Genomic DNA, 23,237 nt, shown 5'->3' on the forward strand with positions numbered 1-23,237 from the left:
ATATTACTACATGAATTAACCTTACACTCACGTATTTGCCCTGATTTATTAATCTACTATATTTTTATGCTTTCAGCAATCTCCCTCTGGTTGTGCACTTTATGCCTACCTACTCTGGCGGTTTGTTTTTGGACCCTTGGGCATATTTTCCTCAGGGTGGTAAATACCAATCCTATTATTTTTTCAATTACAAGTTCCCCTGCAACATGAGGAGAGTGCTCTAGATCATACTATCTATTTTACATATGGCATATAAACCTGTATTTGTTAAATATCGTTACATGCCCTCTTCGGCAGCACTGTGCTTTATATATGTTTTCTACATATTTTCTTCATTATCTTTCTAACAAGATGTGCCAGATATCTTTGCAATCTCTCACTAACCTTTGTCACCCCCAACAGGACTATTTATATCTATTCTCATATCTGACTACCTCAGTGACACCACATATTCAATTCTAGAAAGAACCTTCAAAAAGGGTATGTCCATTTGTTTTGCTCTCTCAAATATGCAAATTTTATGATCTGCCTATTTAACCCAGCTTCTCCACAATGTCCTATTACCATATGTCTCATACCCACGCCTATGTCTCTAGGTAGATTTCTCTAATCATCCTGACATGTTTTTGAAAATGTATATATGTATATCTGTATTTATTTGTTTATGTTTATGTTGAATTGTTCATTGTATATATTTTTCCATTTGTTTCAGCGATATTGTGATCAAGGCCACTGGTTGGCCAAAACGTTTTGCCTGTCACTTTACCCCTTCACCTTTAAATAAACTATCTACTTGAAGCAAGTCTCTTCAATTGTACGAGTGCAGTGATTGTATATTCTACTAATGATGGGACCATTGGCTCCGTTCACTTGCACCGTCACGTTCACAGTAGTCGAGTGCTAGCCTTCTGTTTTCTTTTTAAATCCATGTGACACATTCATTCCTGGTCTGAGTGTCAAAGGCTGTCATAAGTTTGTATTGTCAGACTCTTCTGTCTTTCTGATATTTCAAGTAACCTTTTAGTACTAGTGATTTAATATCCATGATGCTGTGATCAGGGATACAAAAACCTGTGGTCACGGGTAAATTTATTCCTTTTTCTTTTATTGTGTGGCAATGAGAATTCATTCTTGTTCTAAGATTTTGCCCTGTCTCCCACACAAACAGACCCCCAGTTGGACATTTGGTAAATATATATACGCACACCACATTAGATGTGTTGCAGCGGTGGCTTGTTTTTTTGTGGGATGAGTTGAAATTTGTATTGGTCTTATTTTGGGCTTTTGTGATTTTTTTTAAAGGCTTGGTTCACAATAACAGTATGCTGTGCTGTTCTCTGAGCACTTAAAACTAGGCTTCCAAATAAATCCCAAAAAGCCTGATTCAGACAGAAGTACTAAAGGAAATACTAACTGTAATCAAACAGAGCCACTCCGTGTTGCGTCTTTTTCTGCAGCACCTTCATGCCTAAAAAGACAAAAAAAAGACCAGATCAAATGTCAAGTGACTCCGTCTGCCAAATTAAAGTGAAATTTTCTGTTACTGGTTTCATCTTAATCACAATTTTGGGGGAATTAGAAGGAAACCCTAATGCTAGCTAGTACTCAGTGTAAAGAACAAGATACATGTAAACCTGCCTTATTCTAATTTTTAGATTACCGCATGAACAAAAAGGTTTTTTTCTTTGCCTTTCACTATGCAGTATAAGAACTTATTAAGACATCACTTTTTCTCATACGAGTGCTATCCATGATTTTCATGAAGAGAACTTGTACCTATTATAGCCTATGGAGGTGTTCACATATCTTTGCATATTTATGAACTGAGTGGTCCAAGCAAAATCACAGAGACATGTTCCTTTTTGATCCGAGTCTCAGGTCAAACTCACCAATGCAAGTCTATAGGTCAGTGAAAAAAATGGGACAGCACTCGTATGTCATCCATGTATCGTCTATTTTTCATGGAATGTTTGATATAAGAAGCTTAAAGGGGTTGTCCTGTCTTAAGCTACAAGTCTGCAGTCACTCTATGTGCCCCACATAATAATGCCACCACTGTGCCCCTTACAAGTCAAAATGCCTTATTTATGCCCTCGAGATTTTAAAATTGCTGCTTTGAAAAGATTAATGTCCTGTGCAAATGCCCTAGAAAAGTGTCCACGTTTTACACCTTTGATTGTTACAATACCATGAGTGCCCCTAAAACAATAATGCTTCTAAAGAGCCCACTTAACATTTAATAATGTCCACTATGTCCCCAATAAACAGCTCCTCTATATACGCTATAGTGGACCCACAGCTCCCTTATACAGAGTGTGATGTCCCCACAAATTCCCTATACATAGTATGATGGGCCCATAGCTCCCCTATACACAATATAATGCCCAACAGCTTCCCTATGCACAGGATGGTGGGCCCACAGCTATGTAATGAATAGAACCACGATCAGTACATGAATGCTGCACAAGAACCACAGTCAGTACATGTGTACAACACCAAAACCGCTATTGGTAAAAGAATGAAGTTCCAGAATCACGATCAGTAGATTATACAGCACTAGAACCACACTTTTCATCCTTTGCATACTGCCCACACAATACTGTGCCTTCACATTAGCATCCCTCATAACCTTCCCCAAATCTCTCACCACTCCATACTGCCCCACATGCTCCCATCTCTACATACTGTTTTCCTACTTTTCCATACAATCCTTTCACACTGCAATTCTCCATGTACCCTCATTTCTCCAATATTGTCCCATATGCTACATCCTGTTCTCCCACTTCTCCATATTGTCTCCTACACTCCCACCTCTCCATACTGTCCCCCCACTTCTTCATATTGTACACCCATTTCTCCATACAGCCCACCCACACTCCCTCTTCTCTCTATGGTCCTCAGACTCTCCCAATTCTCGTCCCAGGGGTGGACACTGACAGCTTGGGGCCCCTGTGCAAGAAATGCGTCTGGGCCCCCCTCCTTTCATGGTGACAAAGCTATATATATATATATATATCTCCACACACATACATTTATATATATTATATAGTCTCCTTTATTATTTATATTGCCGTCCCTTATACAGTGCGCTCTCTTGCTATGTACAGCACCGTCCCTTACATATTGGATTATATAGAGCCCTGTTTTTATTACATACTGTCTCCTCTTGTAAGGTATATAATGCAATGATGGCTGATTCAGCATGGGAAAGCTTCTTTTTTAATGGAGGAGATAATTTACTGGTAGTCTGGTCACCGGCTCCTCCATCAGTCATTTTATATCTAACAAGAGAGCGGACTGTAATAAAAGAGGGTGCTGTGAATAACAAAACAACAAGAATACACTATGTAAGAGACAGCACTGTACATAACAGCAGAGAAAGCTATATAATAAAAGGATAGCACCATGTATAACTAGGTAGGATGGTATGTAATAAGTGACGGTGTTATACATAACAAAAGAGGAAACTATGTAACTAAGGATGGTGTTATACATAAGAAGTGAGTACACTATATACTAAGGGACTGTTATACATAAAAATTGAGTACACTATATACTGAGGGATGTCGCTATAGATATTAAGCGAGTACACTATATACTAAGGGACTGTGCTATACATAATAAGTGAGTACACTATATACTAAGGGGCTCTGCTATGTATAATAAGTGACTGCACTATATACTAAGGGACTGTGTTAATGGGAACCTGTCACCTGTTTTGGCCGGTATAAGATGCGACCACTGCCTTTCAGTGCTTATCTACAGCATTCTATGATGCTGTAGATAAGCCCCCAATCTAACCTGAAAGATAAGAAAATAAGTTTTATTATACTCACCTGAGAGGCGGTCTGGGCAGGATGGAGACAGATGGGTCAGGAATATGGGGCAGGATGGAGACAGATGGGGCAGGATGGAGACAGATGGGGCTGGAATATGGGGCAGGATGGAGACAGATGGGGCAGGAATATGGGGCAGGATAGAGACAAATGGGGCAGGAATATGGGGCAGGATGGAGACAGATGGGGCAGGAATGTGGGGCAGGATGGAGACAGATGGGGCAGGAATATGGGGCAGGATGGAGACAGATGGGGCAGGAATATGGGGCAGGATGGAGACAGATGGGACAGGGATAGCATGGGGCAGGAATATGGAGCAGAATGGAGACAGATGGGACAGGGATATGGGGCAGGATGGAGACATGGGGCAGGAATATGGGGCAGGATGGAGACAGATGGGACAGGGATATGGGGCAGGATGGAGACAGATGGGACAGGGATATGGGGCAGGATGGAGACATGGGGGAGGAATATGGGGCAGAATGGAGACAGATGGGACAGGGATATGGGGCAGGATGGAGACATGGGGCAGGAATATGGGGCAGGATGGAGACAGATGGGGCAGGAATATGGGGCAGGATGGAGACAGATGGGGCAGGAATTTGGGGCAGGATGGAGACAGATGGGGCAGGAATATGGGGCAGGATGGAGACAGATGGGGCAGGAATATGGGGCAGGATGGAGACAGATGGGACAGGGATATGGGGCAGGATGGAGACATGGGGCAGGAATATGGGGCAGAATGGAGACAGATGGGACAGGGATATGGGGCAGGATGGAGACATGGGGCAGGATGGAGAGAAAGGGCAGGATGGAGACAAATGGGGCAGGAATATAGGGCAGGATGGAGACACATGGGACAGGAATATGGGCCAGGATGGAGACAGATGGGGCAGGATGGAGACTGATGGGGCAGGATGGATACGATGGAGACAGATGGGGCGGCAGGATCATGGGACAGATGGGGAGATCATATGGGGGCAGAGTGTGAAAACATATGGCTGGAGCCAGGAATGAGATACATGGGCCAGGATGGGGGATAGTCTTACCATAGGGGCTAATTAAGGGATATAATTGCAGTGATGTATTCATTTTATTTTTTGAGGATACTGTTTTAAATGGGGGGTGTTCCTGTTACAGTGTGGAGTGACACTATGTCACCTTTTTTTCTTCATCTGGTATAGTGTAGAAGTTAAAAAATTAAGTAATGTGTTCTGCAAGAGGAGCTCTAGATAACTGTGTTATTTCCTGCAGAGACAAGTCCTGGCTGAAAGACGTGATGGTGGTCTTTGCTGGATAAAGATGGAAAGCGAGGCTGAAGGACTTCATCTAGAGACGTCACTGGTGAGTCAGTGTGTTACCTGTACATGGACACTGCATACTAAGTACAGATCTCCTGTGTGTAATGGCACATATGGTGATATTAGTATTGTGGGTATTTTTTTTATTAATGATCAGTATTGCAGTATTCAGTCACTATGTGGTGGTAATATGTGGTCGGGTCATGGTGCGGTGGTATTTGTCCCTTGTATGTGCTATTATTCGGTCACTGTGGTGGTAATATGTGGTCTGGTCATGGTGTGGTGGCATTTGTTCCCTGCATGTGGTATTATTGACCACCATGTGGTGATAATATGTGATTTGGACATGATGCGGTGATATTTGTTCCTTGTATGTGGTATTATTCGGTCACTGTATGGTGTCTGGTTATGGTGTGGTGGAGGTGGTATTTGTTCGTTGTATGCGATATTGGTCATTTTAAAAATAAATAAAAATATTTCTAAATTGTATTGCATATTTTAACAAATTTTTAATAGGTTACAGTAGCGTAGGGCCCGGCCAAAAGAGTCTGCAGTGTCGTGGTGGCAGATTAGAAAAATCTTTTGGCCAAAACAAAAGTTGTTGTTATATGTGTGATCTGGTGATGGGAACTGTTAGGGTATGTGCACATGCTGCGGATTTTTCTGCGGATCCGCAGCGGATCCGCAGCTGCGAGTCCGCAACAGTTTTCCATGAGTTTACAGTATAATGTAAACCTATGGGAAAGGAAATCCGCAGTGCACATGCTGCAGAAAAAAACGTGCAGAAACGCAGCGGTTTACATTCCACAGCATGTCAATTCTTTGTGCGGATTCCACTGCGGGTTTACACCTGCTCCAACAGAAAACTGCAGGTGTAAATCCGCAGCAGAATCCGCAATAGAAACTGCGATAAATCCGCAGGAAAAACCGCAGCGGTTTTGCCCTGCGGATTTATCAAATCCACTGTGGAAAAATCCACAGCCCTCACAGATACGTGTGCACATACCCTTAATGTGTGATAGGTGAGTAGTGTTGAGCGATACCGTCCGATACTTGAAAGTATCGGTATCGGATAGTATCGGCCGATACCCGAAAAATATCGGATATCGCCGATACCGATATCCGATACCAATACAAGTCAATGGGACATCAAGTATCGGAAGGTATTCTCATGGTTCCCAGGGTCTGAAGGAGAGGAAACTCTCCTTCAGGCCCTGGGATCCATAGGGATGTGTAAAATAAAGACTTAAAATAAAAAATATTGATATATTTACCTCTCCGGCGGCCCCTGAACTCAGCGCGGGTAACCGGCAGGCTTCTTTGTTCAAAATCAGCGCTTTTAGGACCTGAGAATCACGTCCCGGCTTCTGATTGGTCGCGGGCCGCCCATGTGACCGCCACGCTACCAATCACAAGCCGCGACGTCACCGCAAGCTATTAACGCGCTCATTTTTAAAAATGAGCGCGGTAATGACTTTCAAAGACGTAGCGGCTTGTGATTGGTCGCGGCCACGCGACCAATCACAAGCCGCAACGTCACCGCAAGCTATTAACGCGCTCATTTTTAAAAATGAGCGCGTTAATGACTTTCAAAGACGTACCGGCTTGTGATTGGTCGCGGCCACGCGACCAATCACAAGCCGCGACGTCACCGCAAGCTATTAACGCGCTCATTTTTAAAAATGAGCGCGTTAATGACTTTCAAAGACGTAGCGGCTTGTGATTGGTCGCGTGGCCGCGACCAATCAAAAGCCGGTACGTCTTTGAAAGTCATTAACGCGCTCATTTTTAAAAATGAGCGCGTTAATAGCTTGCGGTGACGTCGCGGCTTGTGATTGGTCGCGTGGCGGTCACATGGGCGGCCCGCGACCAATCAGAAGCCGGGACGTGATTCTCAGGTCCTAAAAGCGCTGATTTTGAACAACGAAGCCTGCCGGTTACCCGCGCTGAGTCCAGGGGCCGCCGGAGAGGTAAATATATCAATATTTTTTATTTTAATTCTTTATTTTACACATCTCTATGTATCCGATACCGATACCCGATACCACAAAAGTATCGGATCTCGGTATCGGAATTCCGATACCGCAAGTATCGGCCGATACCCGATACTTGCGGTATCGGAATGCTCAACACTATAGGTGAGAAGTGGAGTTTTTCCAAGAGAGAGCAGTGGGGCTGTGGACAGTTCAAGGGGTGGAGGCGGAGCTGGGGTAGAGCCTGGACAGAGTCTCATGGGGGCTCCGAAAATTTTGCCGGTATGGGGCCCCGAAATTCCTAGTGGCAGCCCTGACTGCAGCACTCCCAAAACCAAGCAGCAACAGGCTGTGCTGAAGCTAATCTGCTTAAGTGACAAGCTGCACAATGCTGAAGAGTTGTGGACAGCTCTGAAAGAGCAGGCAGATCTGTGGCTGACACCGCTGAACCTTCAGCCAGGCATGGTTGTGTGTGACCATGGCAAGAACCTGGTGGCGGCTCTGAGGCGTAGTGAACTGACACATGTACCATGCCTGGTATATGTGCTTAACCTCAATGTTCAACGGTTTCTAAAAAGCTACCCGGAGCTGCCGGATCTGCTTATGAAAGTATGCCGCCTGTGTGCCCATTTTAGAAAATCAGCTATAGCTTCAGCCGCCCTTCCCATGCTACAGCAGCAATTGGTGTGTGATATCCATACGCGTTGGAACACTACACTGCAGATGTTGGAAAGAATTTGTGAGCAGAAGAGTGCAGTTGTTCAATACCAGCATCAACAAGGCCATCGTTATTCTGGTCAGACTGCATACATAGGACCTCAGGAGTGGACATGAATGTCAGACATAAGTAACATCCTCCAAAACTTTGAGGAGTCCACCAAGATGATGCTTCTCTATATTCTGAAACGCTCTCTGCTCACAATGAAAGAGGATGCATTGCAGACGGAGCAGGAGGACATGGAGCAAGGAACCAAACAGGGTGATTACACATAGCCCAGCCTTATGTTATCCCAATGTGGATTGTTTGACAATGAGGGAGAGGAGGAGGAAGAGCAAGAGCTGCTTTCATGCGCTGTAGACGCTACTACAAGCACAACTCTCATACTGTCTGTTCAGCGTGGATGGCCCGACGATAGGGAGGAAGAGAAGGAGGTGGGGGAGGAGGATACCTTGGTAAGTCTTACTGCTGGTGCGTACACGGAAGGCTTGCGTGTTACCAGTCTGGCATGCATGGCTGAATTTATGTTGTGCTGCCTTTCTTGTGACCCTCGTATTGTAAAAATTTTGGGTGACAGTCATTACTGGGTAGTGACACTTTTTGACCCACGTTACAAGGAGAACTTTCAATCTCTTCTTCCAGAGGCAGACAGGTGTACTAAATTGGTGCATTACCAGAGGGCCATTGTTGCAGAAAAAAATTCCAATTTCAAAATGCTGGCGGCAGACATAACAGTTCATTGGACAACCAAGGAGTACAGGTGAGAGACACAACTCCAATCCAGCGGATGCAGGGGAACACTGGCAAAGGTCTAGGACAGTTTTCTCAGACCCTCCCGTCTCGCTGGCCCTGAGGCATGGGGTAATATCACAAGGAATGGAATGTTTTCTAAGATGCTGAGGGAATGCCTTGCTGACCGTACCAACGTCCTCCGGGATTCTGCTGTGTCTTTTAATTATTGGGTATCCAAGCTGGACATGTGGCATGAACTGTCTCTCTACGCCTTGGAGGTACTGGCCTGCCCAGCTGCTAGCATTTTGCTAGAGCGAGTTTTTAGTGCCACTGGTGGGAATATCACAGATAAGCACATTTGCCTGTCAATGGGAAATGCAGACAGGCTGACTTTTATAAAAAATGAACAAGGGCTGGATTGGGCCAGATTTCTCTACATCACCAAATGACAGCGAAACATAATTTCCAATACAGTGTCTTTTTGGGAAGTGTATTCCCATGCATTTCTTCACACCCACAGATGAGTATATGCTTCCTGATTTTGGTGCTCTACTCCTGCTATTTGGTGTTCTACTCCTCCTTGTCCTCATACTCATCATCCACCACCACTAGAACAACAGGGTGAATGTGTTATATGCTGCTACAGCCATTCAACCTTTTGGCAAGATTGTCTATGATCCCCATAAAAAAAGTTTAAAAAATGTACCGCATGGGGAAATGTTTGTCAGCCCATGCACTTAGTGTATGGGCATTCCAAGTCTAGGAGACCCGCTTCTTTAAATTGGGCCTATTTTTTAATGAGGCCTTCCTCCACATCTCATCTTCCACCGCCACTAGATCACCAGTGTTAACGTGTTCGGTGCTGCTGCAGCCACTCTAGATTTTTGCAAGGGTCTTTATGATGCCAGTAAACAATTTTTTTTTTTAAATTAACCCCCATTGGGAAATGTTTGTCAGTCCATAAAGTTATGACATTCCAAGTCTAGGACACCGCTCCTTTAAATTGGACCTATTTTTTAATGAGGTCTTCCTCCATGTGTTCTGTGCTGCTACAGCCACTCCATTTTTTGTAAGGGTGTTTATGATGCCTGTAAACAATTTTTTTGCTACATTAACCCCCATGGGGTTTGTCAACCCATACCCTTAGTGTATGGGCATTCCAAGTCTAGGAGACCCGCTCCTTTAAATTGGGCCTATTTTTTAATGAGGCCTTCCTCCACGTTTCATTATCCACCACCACTAGATCACCAGGATTAACATGTTCCGTGCTGCTACAGCCACTCTAGTTTTTTTGCAAGGGTATTTATGATGCCCGTAAACAATTGTTTTTTAAAAATTGACCCTCAATGGGGTTTGTCAGCCCATACAATTAGTGTATGGACATTCCAAGTCTAGGAGACCCACTTCTTTAAAGTGAGCCTATTTTTTGATGAGGCCTTCCTCCACGTCTCATCATCCACTGCCACTAGATCACCAGGGTTAACATGTTCCGTGCTGCTACAGCCACTCTAGATTTTTGCAAGGGTGCATATGACTTGGTAGCAGGGCAGGCCTTGCAGTCAATGCATAAGAAAACAGAATGGGAGTACAAAATTAATCATGTGAAGTGGGATTTGCTGTGGCCATCCAGTTCCTGGGTTCAAAGGCTTCTTGGGGTGCATATGACTTGATAGCAGGGCAGGCCTTGCATTCAATGCAACATTTTTTCAGGAAGGCCTCCTGTACATCTCGTGAAAGGGGTATTGGGGTGCGTTATAATTCTTGGCAGTCCAGCCACTCTCTGCATTGGCAATAACAGCATAGGAGACCCACTGTTTAATAATGGCCCTTTAAGAATATTAATGCTGCCTGATGCCCCTCTAAAAATAGACTTTGTGACTTTAATAGTCACTCCTTCAAAAATGAAACTAGATGTGTTTGCTTATGTGTCACACACCACATGGCCAGCTAGGGGTGTTAAATGTTACAATGACAATTCCCAGTGAATGCATTTGTGTTGGTTGAAAGCAATGTTAAAGTTGAAAAACGCATCAAAAATGCTGCGTGTGAACATAGCCCAAGTGGTGGAGGAATATTTTGGTCTGGGGTTAATTATTTTGCCTTATATACAAGTCAATACCCAGGAAATGTACCTTAACATATTTCCCAGCAAAATCCACTTTGATTTAGTTTTTGTATGTTTTTTGGTGCACCCGTAAAAATGGCGTGGAACTCTGACAACATTGTTTACAGCTCTGATCTAGGAGTCAGGAATGCTTCCAAGGACTTTTGCCATGATGTTCCTGTGTCATTTGAGCAGTGTTTCCATCATTTTCAGACGTTTTTAGACCTTAAAAGGACCCCGGGGGGAATCGCAGTAAAAATGCTCAGGTCTCCCATAGACTTACATTAGGCTCGTTTTTCTGTCTGAGTACCCGAGTATTCCAATTTGCTCAACCAGAGCAACGAGCACCCGAGCATTTTACTGCTCACTCATCACTACTGTTCAAGGCTGAAATGTGTAGCCTCAATAATAGGAATAAAGGAAGAGTCTTTCAAATGTTCTTTGAAGCAATTTTTCAGGCAGTTTTTTTAAGCAGACCCATTCCAAATAGCTCCTCAAAAAACTCATTGTCCTTGGGCTTTTAATTTATCTATTCTTTACCTTTATTGCATAACCTCAGAGATACAGAACAATGACATAAGTCTAACACATAGAAAATGTTTGGAGCTGTAGCATGCAATAGCTCAGCACATTAGTTAAGGTTATTGAAAAACAAATTGTGAAGTGTTATGAAGGTAAAATGAATGTGTCATTGAAAAAGTGAAGATTTAGGGCGCCAGAGGTCATTATCTTCTATTAGGGTTTATGTTGTTATGCTCAGTATAGGCATATGGTCATCACAGAACCAGACACAGGGGCTCCTGCCAAATCTTTAATTAAGAAGTCCCTATCAGACAATGGTATGTTGTGAGGACAAGCAGCTTCATACATGACCAATGAGCGTTCTTTGAACCTTTGAGGTTGTAGATATCAAAGCTTCACAGCTAAGCAAGTACTATAAGAAATTGTTTTAGATTTGTAATGAAAAATCAGAAGGTGCAAAATATGTCATTAAAGGGAACCTGTCACCTGAATTTGGCGGGACTGGTTTTGGGTCATATGGGTGGAGTTTTCGGGTGTTTCATTCACCCTTTCCTTACCCTCTGGCTGCATGCTGGCTGAAATATTGGATTGAAGTTCATTCTCTGTCCTCCATAGTACACGCCTGCACAAGGCAAGATTGCTTTGCGCAGGCGTGTACTATGGAGGACAGAGAATGAACTTCAATCCAATATTGCAGCCAGCATGCAGCCAGCGGGTAAGGAAAGGGTGAATCAAACACCCGAAAACTCTGCCCATATGACCCAAAACCAGTCCCGCCAAATTCAGGTGACAGAGTCCCTTTAAGCATAAATTCTGAACAGAAGTTATAATGACGCTGTTACATGGGAGTATTCACTGCAATGTCAGCAGCTGTGGAGACGGTTACACAACGGTTCTCCGAAAGGCAGTGAAACTAAATCTCATTGCAGAGAATTAACATAACTGTGAATGACACAACTTACAAACACAGACATCCTGGACCATATCAAGGTCACAAGAAAACAAGATTCAGGGTGAAAAGCTAGAAGTATCAACTGGAAAATGCAGAATTTAAGGGGGACTGTTGTCTAAAGCTTGCAGAGTTCTGATGGAAAGAGTTTTTTTAGGTTTCACAAGAAGGACTAATTTGTCTAGTGAAAATTTTGAAAATATCAGGAAATGGTCTTTAACCCCTTTACCCCCAAGGGTGGTTTGCACGTCAATGACCAGGCCAATTTTTACAATTCTGACCACTGTCCCTTTATGAGGTTATAACTCCGAAACGCTTCAACGGATCCTGGTGATTCTGACATTGTTTTCTCGTGACATATTGTACTTCATGATAGTGGTAAAATTTCTTTGATAGTACCTGCGTTTATTTGTGAAAAAAACGGAAATTTGGTGAAAATTTTGAAAATTTCGCAATTTTCATACTTTGAATTTTTATGCAATTAAATCACAGAGATATGTCACACAAAATACTTAATAAGTAACATTTCCCACATGTCTCCTTTACATCAGCATAATTTTAGAACCAATTTTTTTTTTGTTAGGGAGTTATAAGGGTTAAAAGTTGACCAGCAATTTCTCATTTTTACAACACCATTTATTTTTAGGGACCACGTCTCATTTGAAGTCATTTTGAGGGGTCTATATGATAGAAAATGCCCAAGTGTGACACCATTCTAAAAACTGCACCCCTCAAGGTGCTCAAAACCACATTCAAGAAGTTTATTAACCCTTCAGGTGTTTAATAGGAATTTTTGGAATGTTTAAATAAAAATGAACATTTAACTTTTTTACACAAAAAAATTACTTCAGCTCCAATTTGTTTTATTTTACCAAGGGTAACAGGAGAAATTGGACCCAAAAAGTTGTTGTCCAATTTGTCCTGAGTACGCTGATACCCCATATGTGGCAGTAAACCACTGTTTGGGCGCATGGGAGAGCTCGGAAGGGAAGGAGCGCTATTTGACTTTTCAATGCAAAATTGACAGGAATTGAGATGGGACGCCATGTTGCGTTTGGAGAGCCACTGATGTGCCTAAACATTGAAACCCCCCACAAGTGACACCATTTTGGAAAGTAGACCCCCCTAAGGAACTTATCTGGATGTGTGGTGAGCACTTTGACCCACCAAGTGCTTCACAGAAGTTTATAATGCAGAACCGTAAAAATAAAAAATCATATTTTTTCACAAAAATTATATTTTTGCCCCCAATTTTTTATTTTTCCAAGGGTAAGAGAAGAAATTGGACCTCAAAAGTTGTTGTCCAATTTGTCCCGAGTACGCTGATACCCCATATGTGGCAGTAAACCACTGTTTGGGCGCATGGGAGAGCTCGGAAGGGAAGGAGCGCCGTTTGACTTTTCAATGCAAAATTGACAGAAATTGAGATGGGACGCCATGTTGCGTTTGGAGAGCCACTGATGTGCCTAAACATTGAAACCCCCCACAAGTGACACCATTTTGGAAAGTAGACCCCCTAAGGAACTTATCTAGAGGTGTGGTGAGCACTTTGACCCACCAAGTGCTTCACAGAAGTTTATAATGCAGAACCGTAAAAATAAAAAATCATATTTTTTCACAAAAATTATATTTTTGCCCCCAATTTTTTATTTTTCCAAGGGTAAGAGAAGAAATTGGACCTCAAAAGTTGTTGTCCAATTTGTCCCGAGTACGCTGATACCCCATATGTGGCAGTAAACCACTGTTTGGGCGCATGGGAGAGCTCGGAAGGGAAGGAGCGCCGTTTGACTTTTCAATGCAAAATTGACAGGAATTGAGATGGGACGCCATGTTGCGTTTGGAGAGCCACTGATGTGCCTAAACATTGAAACCCCCCACAAGTGACACCATTTTGGAAAGTAGACCCCCTAAGGAACTTATCTGGATGTGTGGTGAGCACTTTGACCCACCAAGGGCTTCACAGAAGTTTATAATGCAGAGCCATAAAAATAAAACAAAATTTTTTTCCCACAAAAATTATTTTTTAGCCCCCAGTTTTGTATTTTCCCTAGGGTAACAGGAGAAATTGGACCCCAAAAGTTGTTGTCCAATTTGTCCTGAGTACGCTGATACCCCATATGTGGGGGGGAACCACCGTTTGGGCGCATGGGAGGGCTCGGAAGGGAAGGAGCGCCATTTGGAATGCAGACTTAGATGGAATGGTCTGCATGCGTCACATTGCGTTTGCAGAGCCCCTAATGTACCTAAACAGTAGAAACCCCCCCACAAGTGACACCATTTTGGAAAGTAGACCCCCTAAGGAACTCATCTTGATGTGTTGTGAGAGCTTTGAACCCCCAAGTATTTCACTACAGTTTATAACGCAGAGCCATGCAAATAAAAAATATTTTTTTTTCCACAAAAATTATATTTTAGCCCCCAGTTTTGTATTTTTCCAAGGTTAGCAGGAGAAATTGGACCCTAAATGTTGTTGTCCAATTTGTCCTGAGTACGCTGATACCCGATATGTGGGGGGGAACCACCGTTTGGGCGCATGGGAGGGCTCGGAAGGGAAGGAGCATCATTTGGAATGCAGACTTAGATGGATTGGTCTGCAGGCGTCACATTGCGTTTGCAGAGCCCCTAATGTACCTAAACAGTAGAAACCCCCCACAAGTGACCCCATATTGGAAACTAGACCCCTCAATGAACTTATCTAGATGTGTTGTGAGAACTTTGAACCCCCAAGTGTTTCACTACAGTTTATAACGCAGAGCCGTGAAAATAAAAAATCTTTTTGTTTTCCCACAAAAATTATTTTTTAGCCCCCAGTTTTGTATTTTCCCAAGGGTAACAGGAGAAATTGGTCCACAAAAGTTGTTGTCCAATTTGTCCTGAGTACGCTGATACCCCATATGTTGGGGTAAACCCCTGTTTGGGCACACAGGAGAGCTCGGAAGGGAAGGAGCACTGTTTTACTTTTTCAACGCAGAATTGGCTGGAATTGAGATCGGACGCCATGTCGTGTTTGGAGAGCCCCTGATGTGCCGAAACAGTGGAAACCCCCCAATTATAACTGAAACCCTAATCTAAACACACCCCTAACCCTAATTCCAACGGTAACCCTAACCACACCTCTAACCCTGACACACCCCTAACCCTAATCCCAACCCTATTCCCAACTGTAAATGTAATCTAAACCCTAACCCTAACTTTAGCCCCAACCCTAACTGTAGCACCAACCCTAACCCTAACCCTAGCCCTAACCCTAGCCCTAACCCTAGCCCTAACCCTAACCCTAGCCCTAACCCTAGCCCTAACCCTAGCCCTAACCCTAGCCCTAACCCTAGCCCTAGCCCTAACCCTAACCCTAGCCCTAACCCTAGCCCTAACCCTAGCCCTAGCCCTAACCCTAGCCCTAACCCTAGCACTAACCCTAGCCCTAGCCCTAACCCTAGCCCTAACCCTAGCCCTAGCCCTAACCCTAGCCCTAACCCTAGCCCTAACCCTAGCCCTAGCCCTAACCCTAGCCCTAACCCTAGCCCTAATGGGAAAATGGAAATAAATACATTTTTTTTTATTTTTCCCTAACTAAGGGGGTGATGAAGGGGGGTTTGATTTACTTTTATAGCGAGTTTTTTAGCGGATTTTTATGATTGGCAGCCGTCACACACTGAAAGACCCTTTTTATTGCAAAAAATATTTTTTGCAATACCACATTTTGAGAGCTATAATTTTTCCATATTTTGGTCCACAGAGTCATGTGAGGTCTTGTTTTTTGCGGGACGAGTTGACGTTTTTATTGAAAACATTTTTGGGCACGTGACATTTTTTGATCGCTTTTTATTCCGATTTTTGTGAGGAAGAATGACCAAAAGCCAGCTATTCATGAATTTCTATTGGGGGAGGCGTTTATACCGTTCCGCGTTTGGTAAAATTGATAAATCAGTTTTATTCTTCGGGTCAGTACGATTATAGCGATACCTCATTTATATCATTTTTTTATGGTTTGGCGCTTTTATACGATAAAAACTATTTTACAGAAAAAATAATTATTTTTGCATCGCTTTATTCTCAGGACTATAACTTTTTTATTTTTTTGCTAATGATGCTGTATGGCGGCTCTTTTTTTGCGGGACAATATGACGCTTTCAGCGGTACCATGGTTATTTATATCTGTCCTTTTGATCGCGTGTTATTCCACTTTTTGTTCGGCGGTATGATAATAAAGCGTTGTTTTTTGCCTCGTTTTTTTTTTTTTTCTTACGGTGTTTACTGAAGGGGTTAACTAGTGGGACAGTTTTATAGGTCGGGTCGATACGGATGCGGCGATACTAAATATGTGTACTTTTATTGGTTTTTTTTTTTTATTTAGATGAAGAAATGTATTTATGGGAATAATATTTTTTTTTTTTTTCATTATTTTGGAATATTTTTTTTTATTTTTTTTACACATTTGGAAAATTTTTTTTTTTACTTTTTTACTTTGTCCCAGGGGGGGACATCACAGATCAGTGATCTGACAGTTTGCACAGCACTCTGTCAGATCACTGATCTGACATGCAGCGCTGCAGGATTCACAGTGCCTGCTCTGAGCAGGCTCTGTGAAGCCACCTCCCTCCCTGCAGGATCCGGATCCGCGGCCATCTTGGATCTGGGGCTGGAGGGAGCAGGGAGGGAGGTGAGACCCTCGCAGCAACGCGATCACATCGCGTTGCTCCGGGGGTCTCAGGGAAGCCCGCGGTGTGCCAGGGGTTAATGTGCCGGGGGCGGTCCGTGACCGCTCCTGGCACATAGTGCCGGATGTCAGCTGCGATAAGCAGCTGACACCCGGCCGCGATCGGCCGCGCTCCCCCCGTGAGCGCGGCCGATCGGCTATGACGTACTATCCCGTCCAGGGTCAGATAAGCCCAGGGCACCTCGACGGGATAGTACGTCTAAGGTCACAGAGGGGTTAAGGCTACATTCCCACGCTGAGCTTTTGCTGAGTTTTTGATGATGCAGAATTTTTGCACCCTTTTTTCACCTATTATTTAAATTAGGTTGCCTGTGGGTTTTTTTATTGCATTTTTGTTTGCGTTTTTGTTTCATGTAACATAGTAACATAGTAACATAGTTAGTAAGGCCGAAAAAAGACATTTGTCCATCCAGTTCAGCCTATATTCCATCATAATAAATCCCCAGATTTACGTCCTTCTACAGAACCTAATAATTGAATGACACAATATTGTTCTGCTCCAGGAAGAAATCCAGGCCTCTCTAGAACCCCTCGACTGAGTTCGCCATCACCACCTCCTCAGGCAAGCAATTCCAGATTCTCACTGCCCTAACAGTAAAGAATCCTCTTCTATGTTGGTGGAAAAACCTTCTCTCCTCCAGACGCAAAGAATGCCCCCTTGTGCCCGTCACCTTCCTTAGTATAAACAAATCCTCAGCGAGATATTTGTATTGTCCCCTTATATACTTATACATGGTTATTAGATCGCCCCTCAGTCGTCTTTTTTCTAGACTAAATAATCCTAATTTCGCTAATCTATCTAGGTATTGTAGTTCTCCCATCCCCTTTATTAATTTTGTTGCCCTCCTTTGTACTCTCTCTAGTTCCATTATATCCTTCCTGAGCACCGGTGCCCAAAACTGGACACAGTACTCCATGTGCGGTCTAACTAGGGATTTGTACAGAGGCAGTATAATGCTCTCATCATGTGTATCCAGACCTCTTTTAATGCACCCCATGATCCTGTTTGCCTTGGCAGCTGCTGCCTGGCACTGGCTGCTCCATGTAAGTTTATCATTAACTAGGATCCCCAAGTCCTTCTCCCTGTCAGATTTACCCAGTGGTTTCCCGTTCAGTGTGTAATGGTGATATCGATTCCTTCTTCCCATGTGTATAACCTTACATTTATCATTGTTAAACCTCATCTGCCATGTGTTTTTATTGCATTTTTACTGCGTTTTTTGTCTCTTTTTATCGTGTCGTGCTTTAAATAAAACTGCTTTGTTTTTGATACTTCCTGGTATTTCGCTTTGACAAAGCTTCATTGATATACTTAGTTGTGGATTACATGCACTTTTTGAAGCTTTCCCGCCTTAGAAATGCGCTTAAAACACATTTGCATTTTTTATCTGTGGAATTTCCTCACCTAATGCAAGTCTATAGGGAAATTACCCGCAGAAATCTCAGCGTACCTGCAAGAGAAATTGACGTGCTGTGTATTTAAAACATGCACCACAGGTCAGTTTACAATGCACTAAAAGGCAGCACAGTTAACATGAGATTCATAAATCCATCCATTTTTCTGGAACCGTAAATTATTTTTGCTTCTGGTGATGCAGCAAAAATAGCAGCATCAAAAACTCACCAAAATCTCATAGTGGGAACATAGCCTTGATGGGTATTTCAAGAAACTCAGGTCCACCACTAATCAGCAGAATAAAGCCACTGGGCATGTGGAAATCACCTATCGTTTCACTATTCTGTAATATAACAGAAATATCATGACACCTGCTGATTATATTTTGCTGGTCTGTACATGTGTGTATCTATATATTAAATATATATTCATTGTTTGATATGCTCTTTTTCCCTTATTTAACAGTGTATTTGTGTAGATAATCTCCTACTTGCTGTGTGACATGGCACCTGGTAGAGTGGGCCCTGATATCGAGTTGCTGGTGGCCACTTTCATGATCCTCGGTTGGGGAGTGACCCAATATTACATAATTAAATGACTTGGCGGACAAAACGACTGCAGTTCAGTATACCTTTACTAATCTGCAGTCAATTAATATCCAGTTTACACCAGTAGACTTAACTAAGCTTTGGGTACTGAGCAGTTGGTAATAGATTGCTCAGCACACATTGGCTGGCATAGTTCTCGTCAGTGCAAGTTCTGTTTACCCAGGATGGTACATGGTCAAGAATGATGATTTTTTTGCCCACTAGAAAACATCATTTCACCCAATGAATGAGCATTTTGCTTGTTCTGAAAGCTTAAAATGTGATGTACAGTACTAACAGACAATCCCATTTAATTTATGCGCAAGAATAATTGAACATCATAATTAAAGGGGTTGTCCCACAAATAAAGTATGTTTTCATTAACAGATCTTGGAATAATATTAAATTCCAGAATTGGATGTGCTAAAATATAAATGTGCTAAAAAAATTTGCTCCTGTGATGAAATAATCTTTTGAATGTACCCCTGCTGTGTATTATGTAATGTCTGTGTTTGGCCATGCAGACCTCCTTCAGTTCATGGTCAGCACATACATAAGTTCATGATAAGTGAGGATACAGATGAAACAGGAGTGGCTTACACCTGCTACTTTCTGTGGTAGCTAGTGTTGAGCATTCCGATACTGCAAATATCAGGTATCGGCCGATATTTGCTGTATCGGAATTCTGATACCGAGTTCCGATTTTTTTGTGATATCGGAAATCGGAATCAGAAGTGTTCCCAGTCATCTTCGGCGTGTGCGGTGCGTATGGTTCCCAGCGTCTGAAGGAGAGGAAACTCTCCTTCAGGCCCTAGGATCCATATTCATGTAAAAAATAAAGAATAAAAATAAAAAATATGGATATTCTCACCCCTCTGACGAACCCTGGCTGTCACCGCTGCAAGCATCTGCCTCCGTTCCTGAGAATGCAGAGAGTGAAGGACCTTCGATGGCGTCGCGGTCACGTGAGGTCCGATATTTGTGTCCCATTGACTTGCATTGGTATCGGGTATCGGTATCGGCGATATCCGATATTTTTTGGATATCGGCCGATCCCATCCGATACCGATATTTTCAAATATCGGAAGGTATCGCTCAACACTAGTGGTAGCACATTTCCTTGTCTGTTTTATCACCGATGTGTGTGCGTCCGCCTCACCACCAGTCATGTGAGCTTATCATAAATCAAGTCAGTTACATATTAGCTCATCGGCCAATGGAGAGCCTGGGTCACTGACTTTATTTTTATGGAGCTCACAGGGCTGAAGACATGGTAGAAACACTCCTGTGAGAAACAGATAGATAAATATGTTACTTCAGAAAGCAGCAGCTGTGAACCCCTGATGTGTCATGTGTATGATCAGTTATCATAAGTGAATTATGTTGTTCCCACCTTGCCAGGAGCTATCCTATGTGCTAACCATGAACTGGAGCAGCTTTGCATGGTCAGACACAGCCATTACACTGTACACAACAGGAGCAAATTTGTAAGATTATCCCAATACTTGAAAACATTTTAGCACCTCTAATTGTGGCACTTATTATTAGCATTACAAGATCTATTGAATAAATTGTTCTTTTTTCATGGAGCAAATCCTTTAAGGGTGAATGATTCTCCCACTATTCAAAATTTAATTTACAGAGAATAAATCCACCACAAATCAAAAGTAGTCCAAAGCATCATATTGGTCTGGAAAGATGCATATAAAACTCTTTGGTCACCTTAGGTATCTAACCCCTTTCAAGCTAAACTCATACACAGTTTTACTAATGTCAAAGTGACCTCAGCATGTATGGCTATGGATAAACGAATGGAAACTGTTATTACCAAACAGCCTGTTTTATAGCTCACTGCACCTTCTGACTTGTGTTTTTTAAAATAAAAAATGTGTCCAAAAACCATTTATTAATATTAGTGTAAATATTAATGTCATATCTTTTAATATTGGGATGGTGGATGGCATATTGTAACTGCAAACAGGCTTGAATATCAGTACCACAGTGAAAGGAACTTAAATTCTGGTGGTGACAGACCTCTGCATCTGGATTGGAGAACAAGACCACTTTCAGAGTTTTCACATAGGTCTAACTAGTAATGATTGGCGTGTATATCTCATGTTAGTAAAGAAAAAGTAAATTTTCTGGACCTTTTTCCTGTAAAAATATTGCACAGAAACGTCCCAGAAAAATATTACACAGAAACCTTTTTCAAACTGAGAGTTAATTATATTGAAAAATAAAGCCTTCCAATTTGGTCTGTTGGTTGAAGAAAGTGCCAAAATAAATCTGATTGCAAAAGTTAACAGAAACTGCAATATGGAGGAGGAATTTTTAGAACAAAGTAAAGTGGTGAAAAAGAGATTTGAAGAAAAAAATATGTCAGTAAAGAAATACATTAGTCCATAGAAGAAATTAAGAGGCAAAGAGGAAATTATAGGGGTGTCTATAATTACACTGTTAGTGTAGGTTCACATCAGAATTTACCATATTTTTTGGATTATAAGGCCCCCCTGACCATAAGACGCACCTAGGTTTTAGAGGAGGAAATTAGGGAGATAAAAAACTGAAGCAAAAAAGTGGTCAATTCTGTACTTAAGATCACCTATCCTGGTAAATATGGTCACCTCATCCCCATCCTTGTATGCATGGCCCTCATCCCCATCCTGGAATGCATGGCCCTCATCCCCATCCTGGTATGCATGGCCCCATCCTTATTCTGGTATGATGGGCCCCATCCCAGTCCTGGTATGCATGGTCCTAGTTTTATTATGATATGATTGGCCCCATCCTGTTCCTCGTATGATTGATTGTCCCCATCCCATTCCTGGTATGATTGATTGGCCCCATCCCATTCCTGATATGATTGATTGGCCCCATCCTGCTCCTGGTGTGATTGATTGGCTCCATCCAGTTCCTGGTATGATTGATTGGCTCCATCCAGTTCAGTTCCTGGCATGATTGATTGGCCCCATCCAGTTCCTGGTATGATTGATTGGCCCCATCCCCTTGAGGGCATGATTGGCCCCATCCCAGTCCTGGTATCCATGGCCCCATCAGAAAAGATTAAAAAAAACAAACCTTTACTCTTACCTTCATCTGCTCCCTTGCGGTCACAGCATCCTGCTCCGGTGCCAGCAACTGCTTAATGCTTGTAAGCAGCCCATGTCAGGGACATCATGTGTTGCTCACAAGTAGAGCACAACTGCTGGGATACTCACTGGGTGTTCATCAGAGATCATAGTGAGTATCCATTCTTCTTCAGTAGCGCGCACTGTCAGACGCCTGCTTCCTGCTGCTGCTGGTCGTCAAATGTGCTGATACTTAAGAGAAATTAATATTCTGAATATTCATTGCTCTTAAGTATCGGCATACGTGACCACCGGCAGCAACAGGAAACTGCTGGCTGACACTGCGTGCTACTGAAGAGGAATGTATACTCACTGCAATCTCTGTTGAACACCCCGTGAGTATTCTGGCAGCTATGCTCTGCTTGTGAGCAGCACATGATGTCCCTGCCATGCGCTGCTTACAAGCATTAAACAGCTGCTGGCACCGGAGTAGGACGCTGCGACTGCGAGAGAGCGGAGGAAGGTAAGAGTAAATATTTTTTTTTTTATCTTTTCTGATGAGGCCATGGATACCAGGACTGGGATGGGGCCAATCATACCGGCAAGCGGATGGGGCCAATCAATCATACCAGGAACTGGATGGGGCCAATCAATCATACCAGGAACTGGATGGGGCCAATCAAGCATACCATCAAGGGGATGTGGCCAATCAAACCAGAAAGGGGATGGGCCAATCAATCATACCTGGATGCCAGGAAGAAATGAATATTCATTGCCCTCCACGCCCATGGGCATGGAATGCAGTGCATATTCATTTCTCTTTAGCAGCAGGCACATGAGTTAGCCGGAGCCGCTGGCTCCTGCCTCTGTGACACACTGCTCCTCCGGTACCACAACCCACCTCCCCACCACAGCCAGAGTAAAAAAATCTGGACTATAAGACGCACCCCCCATTTTCCTCCACATTTTGGAGGAAGAAAGTGAATTTTTATAGTCTGAAAAATACGGTATGTGCACAGCGTATCATCAGCATGCGTAAACACATGCCAAAACGCAAGCAAATGCATGTTTTTTTATCAGCAAGATCTTACGCATGACAGCAAACAACACGTGTGCATGCGTATGTATGCATTTTTGCATGTTTTCCATTTATGCGCACGCGTAAGGTATTACCCAATGGGCGAGGCTTATGGGATTTCTATATATACACCCTGCACAGATGAAATCCTCTTCTTTTGCTGCTGTATACTGCTGCAAGACGGATCTTAGCGTGAAGAGCTTCAATCTGAATCTGAATTTATCATTGAAATTGGCTTTAGGTTTTGCTGTGGCTT

The sequence above is a fragment of the Ranitomeya imitator genome, chromosome 2, assembly GCF_032444005.1.
Source record: "Ranitomeya imitator isolate aRanImi1 chromosome 2, aRanImi1.pri, whole genome shotgun sequence".
NCBI lineage: Eukaryota > Metazoa > Chordata > Amphibia > Anura > Dendrobatidae > Ranitomeya > Ranitomeya imitator.